Here is a 6,481-nt window from a genome sequence, read left to right as displayed (position 1 = left end):
ATTAAAAATTGCTGCTGAAATTTAAAGGTTGAAATTTGCTTGCTGAAATTTGTTTATTTTTATCTCATTTAAATAGGTTTTCATTTTGTGGCACTTTGGGGATGAACCATTTTTAAATCACTGCAACAATGCTCTTATATATAACAAAATATGCTATTTTTGTTGTGTATTCTGAAACCGTGTCTCCTTTTATCTGTTTTTACTGTCATGACTAGGTGAATAGACAGACAGTGGGCATTTCTGACATCAATCTTTATTCGATGATATCCTGTTGGTCAAGACACATTTCGGGCATAAAAATTTAAGCATAAAGATTCACAACAATTGGTTAAAATTAATATACATTAATAAAAATAATAATATTATCAACAGCAATAATAATGATAATAGTAATAACAATAAGAAAGATTAATTTATCATATAAATGCTCTTAAAAGAAATGCTAATATGCCAACGAGATTAAACAGAACCTCGTTAACACAGATGTCAAGAGTATGTGCTAGGTGATGTTCAGTGTAAAGTCTAAAAACTGTAATGGTACTTCTAACCATGAATATATTTTAAACTGTAAAGGTATTTTAACTGTAAATAAGTAATTTTAAACAAGATTTATACCAGTTAACATCACCTTACAAGATATCCCAGAAGTAATGGTACGTTATAACCTATTATAATATAAAATAATTTGTATGAGAAATTTGTTTTTATGTTTTATTATGTAGCCGACAGGAAAGGGGCTTATGCCCGAAATGTATCTTGGCCAACAGGATATTCCCGAATAAAGATTAATGTCAGAAATGCCCAGTGTCTATCTATGCACCTAGTCATGACAGTAAAAACAAAAATATTCTATATGAAAGGATTGACCTGCATAGAACCAGCAATGGACCTAGAATGGTGCAAAATGGTTCAATTAAATCACGGTCTGGAGCCAACAGGCCAAAACATGTCAAGCAAAAAGTCTTACAATCTGTGATAAAAACAATTGTTTTAATCAGGGTTGGGTGATTTTTTTCAGTCAAGGACTAAAGGCTTTTTGGGAAATGGAAGTCCTGTTCTTTGTAGCAGAGGGTGGAGTTGGGAGGGGAGGAGTCCATATTTAGAATTTTGAACCATGCCCCTAAAGTAAAGTTGTTTTTCCTCTGCAAAGAACCCTGATCTCAGTCTATTTGAATACTTTTTTTTTTTTTTGAAGTACTCGATTTTCCATTAATTGTTGTACAGTTAATGGAAAATCTCACCTGAAGTATATGGTAGCAGTGAGGCTATAGAAATAGAAATCATTGTTGCAGAGGGTGGACTAACGAGATACAAATTCTCAATTTAATGTTGAATTTTTTCATTCATTTAAAGGCAATCCATTACATTTGGACACATAGTGTATTTAAAATGTAACTACTAATTGGTTTCTTTTTCTGGCATATTTATAATTCTATTTATAATGAAAATTATTTAATATTCTATACAGATTTTTACTGGAATACATTTTGTAATATTATTAATAATGTTTTGTAATTTTATTATTATTTTAAATAAATATGGAAATTTCTTTCAGGTTGACAAAAAAGTAAAACATGTCACGCTCAGGGATCTGCTATTTGTAATGGAACTAGAAAGACAATTGCGTCATTCCCCATTATTATATAAATCATATGTTAAGTGAAACTCGTTGCCTTCAAAATTGCTGCTGAAAAATATCCTATGAAAATATGAAGCCCAAGTCATTCAATGTAAAATCCATCCAAGAAAATTAGACTGACATCGAATTTAATTGTGTTGTGTTTGTCTTTTAATTTCATGATGGATGTTTAAAACATCAAATTTTACATCATTTAAGAGCTTAAATATTTTCATTATTAACAAATTAAATATGTCAATTGGATATTTGGATGAACACATTTAAAAATTTTAATTGCGTGATTTCATTGTAAATATTTACGAAAGTATAATTTTTTTCTAAAGTTAGCAAAAATTGTTGAGAAGAAGGAGGGAGAGGGAATATTGCATTTCTGAATTTTTGTTAACTGAAAATTGTTGAAAATAGTTGTTTAAAAATTACATAAGTTGTTTTAAAATTATTGCAAGACATTCAGCTTGACTGCATGTCAGCTATGCAATGTTAAGATTACTGAAAGTGTATTTTTGCCATATTTAATTTGTAGATTAGCAGAGCAGAATATAGCAATATTAATATATCAACTTATGTAGAACTGTTAATCAATGTATGTTTAAATATTTGAAAAAAATTATTACTAATTTTATCAAAGGAAATGTTGGTTGGGAGCTTCTGCATTAAGGTGCTACATTTGTGAAAAAAAGAAAAAAAATTATATATTATTGCACTAATCCACAATATATTTATATGTATTATATTGTATGTAGAAATTTAAGAAAGGGTATATTTTATTATGTAAAAATATGGTATTGTTAAATGATCATTGTCATGGTTTATTCATGTATATAAAACATCAGCACAATTAAATTTTTAATCATGTTACTTTTTGATACTCAGAGTGATTAATATGTAATTATGACTGGTTGGCGAATTATTTGAAATATTCTCGACCAGGCATATTCTTGTTTACTGTGGTTTCAAAGACCATATCAAATAAAATGAAAAGAAAACCACTATTGTAACATTAAGAAATTATATTTATTACTTCTCTTGTAAAATATTTTGTTTCAAAAATTAACTAAATGGCAATGTTTGTTATATTTTATATAATTGCATTGAAATCATTTAATGTGGTGAAACCTATTCACTGCTGTTAATGATATATAGCATATATATATATTGTATATTTCAAACATTTTTCCAGAATAAACAGCAGAAATTTCATATTTAGAAGGTATGAAAAATGCATTTTGATTCATATAAAATAAAAAAGGAAAATATAATGTATTTAAATTTCATATATATAAAATCATTTGTAAAAAAATGTCATGTATCCTGTAACATATCCGAAAACATATCTTAAAATAAGTACATAAACAGACAACAGTCTGTTTTCATATTGACAAAAATAAATATTAAAAGTATTTTATTAGTTGCATCATATACAGCCTAAATTTTGAAATAAATTATCACAATTTAAATGGATAATTTGAGTAAAAATAGATTATTTTTTTATCATCGATAATTTATATAGTCTTCATTAAATTATCTTTAACATTGTATAAACTTTGAACAATTCAGATGTTTTCTTTTTTTATATTTATGAGTGTTTTACCCATAATTCTAATGTTAGATTGTTTATATATGCTTTATCATATAATAATATATTATTAAAAATTCCTTATATAGTTTTTAAATATACTTTTACTACTAGAATATGCAGAATGAATACTAATTGAATATATATATATATATATATATTCATATNTTTTTGTCATAGTATATATATATATTATTCAACTAGTAAAAATACAACGAAATTACGAAAATATTGAAACTAATAACAATAATAATTTTGTTTAAATTATTAATTCTATTTAAAAAAGACTAAAATATATTACATCTTTCCAAATTTTGATGTCCCAATTTTCATATAAAAATGTGAAGATCAATAAACAAGAAATTTTAAATGTTTTCTTGTAAAGGAATTATATAAAACTTTTATAACTCGATTCTCCATGCTGGTTGATTCCATTAACAGCGTTGCTAATGTGCGGATAATTCTCCGATTTTCGGATATTTTCACCCACCGTGAGTCAGGTAATCTCGGAAATCTTAATATGTTTTAATATCTTAATACTGGCACTGTACTACAGTGGCGTGCCGTTATTGGAAGCGGTGGATGCGCCGCTTCCGTTGTATATTCTAAAAAATAAATACATATTAATTTTAATTATATGAAAATAATCGCACATTTTATTATAATCGCATTATCTATCTGATTACAAATTTCTATACTGCACGTGAAAAAAAGATAAGATCGCTATTGTATATTCGAATATTAGTGGCGGAGTGGAAGCGCTGTATCGTCAACATCCAAAAAGCCAGATTTGCGCATGCGCTTTACAGAGCACCAACCTCACCTGGTTTATCTGGTGGAAGCCTAGGACCTTGGGTGGATTCTACACGTATACCGCATCCAATTCTATCCAGGACCGGTTCTGGGCTGTTAGCCGCCTGCCTGCTAGATATTTGGTCGCCCTCGCCCGATTACATGAATCACGAGTAGATTTATAAGTTAACCCAACCGATAAGAATTTACTAGTATGTTTTTATGATAGTTCTGTATAGTTGACAGGAGTTTTAAAAAATCCATTAAAATATTTGATATTTTTATTCTGCTCTCTGATTTTATATTACTCATGGATTTCAATGTTAAGCCAGTGATATTACGATTTTGTATGTCCCATCTCTAAGGGGATGTAGAAAAAAACGTGTACAATTCTTGTACAATGTTAAGAAATTAACTGTTACTTTGACAGCATCATTTACAACTAAATTTAATGAACGAGAGAGATGCACGAGGTACAGAAAAAGCTCTAGAATTTATTTTCCTTAAATTTACGATTTATGTATCCGTTGTGGTAAAAATTTGTCTTTCCACTTTTTTCCCGAGACTACAAATATTCGAGTACAAAGTAACTGGTTTCGACTTATTTCTACTTAAGAAGTAGTTAAATAATTAAGCGATTATGGAATTGGGGATACAAATAAAACCCTGCTGAAAGAGCCGAAATTTTACTTAAACAAAAGCTTAACCGAGTACAGTGTGGAGTGATTTCTTCGTAATATTAGATGTAATAAAGACAAATTTTTCCAGTTCAATGAACGTGACTAAAAGTTGTTAATTTTGGAAATTTCCGTGGACCCTTGGTCCTAAAACGAATTAGTTAGAAAACAAATGACTATTAACATTATCTAGTATAGTAAAATCGTAGGACCGATAAAAATTTGACGTTATATTAGGGTTGTTACATTCGATGACATTATAATCGGGTTGAACTATATTGTTTGTGCAAAATAATTTCGGACGATACAATAGCCACGATTATTTTTTCAAAAACGGGAAATTTTCTTTACGCATCGACAAAAATTCAACCCGGGCCGACATGCAACGGAGAGAAATTTTGAAATTAGATAGGTTAATTTCATCGAAGATGCATCGTGGCCGGCGAAGTTTGAACGATCGCGCCCAAAAGCAACGATATCAAAGAAGATAGGAGAATGAGAACGAGACCTGCCTTGAGCATCAAAGTGATTCCATCTCCGAGACAGTCTTGTCCCAAATACGGTTTTGCCGTTTTACTTGTTTTATATCTTAAAAATAATTATATCCCGGGATCCTGGGAAACAGTTCACTTTTTTCCCGGAATCCCGGGACAAGCAAAAGACCGGGAAATAAGTAACCCTAATTTACATCATATAAATGTATTAAAATTGCAGCGTTCTTAAGAAGTCTTTTAGAACGAGCAATTATTTATTGTCACAATGCTCTCAATTTCAGTTGTGTCTTGCCCTAGTGCAACATACTTTTCCTACTAACAATGGAGTCATGCCAGTCATTTATCGTTAAGGAGAAAAGTTTTGAATTGAAATAACATGACTTCCGGTCCAAACCGAAAGTTCTTATATAGTTAATCGGGGCCTCTTTCAGTCCCGGGATTCCGGGAAAAAAGTGAACTGTTTCCCAGGATCCCGGGATATAATTATTTTTAAGATATAAAACAAGTAAAACATCTAACTCCGTTCTCGAGAGTAATCTCGAGAACGGAGTTAGATGAAAGTCGCCAGATATGGAACAGGACAGACAAAAGTACAGTACGATAGTGTGAATGTATAGGTCTGCAATTTGAAAATTGCAGTAAAAAAATTACAATGGTAAATTATAAAATATATTTTTTATTATGAAAAGCCAGTCGCTTGAATCTAAATTTTATTTAGATTCAAGTGACTGGCTTTTCATATTTTACATTATTTTACTGAATTTTATTTCTTGTAATTTTCATTTTATGATATTATAAGGGAGTACATAAAATTTTTCGATTTATTTATTCTATTACTTTCTCTAATAAGTAGTAAGAAAAATTATTTTTGTATATTTTTATTCGTAAATTCAACTTAATGCTCCGAATTTTTACCTTTTTGTCATAGACAATACAGTACCTCTATGAGGAAACGAATGACGTGCGTTGAATGGTCGTGGGAATCGTAGTCGATGCAGGAACTGTCGAATGGCGATAAGCAGTGGTGATATTCGAAATATTTAACAAAGGGTTCGCTACAGAAAATTTTTCCTTAAGAAATTTTTTTCGCTCGCATTAGCAATATTAGCGCAAAAACTGACCTTAAGATACCCATATAAATAAAAAAAAATGCGTTCGCAAAATTAAGTCAGTTAAAATTAAACATTGTTTATGCCAGAACTATATTTTTTGATAAATAATAATAAAAAAAGTTTTCAAACTGGTTTATTTTGTACATATTTTAATATTTTTCATTCAAAATATTTTATAAACATAAAAATTG

The sequence above is a fragment of the Centruroides sculpturatus genome, unplaced genomic scaffold, assembly GCF_000671375.1.
Source record: "Centruroides sculpturatus isolate CEXI.00-Female unplaced genomic scaffold, Cexi_2.0 scaffold809, whole genome shotgun sequence".
NCBI classification, from domain to species: domain Eukaryota; kingdom Metazoa; phylum Arthropoda; class Arachnida; order Scorpiones; family Buthidae; genus Centruroides; species Centruroides sculpturatus.
The sequence above is the reverse complement of the archived record's forward strand: the minus strand, read 5'-3'. Positions refer to the sequence as shown.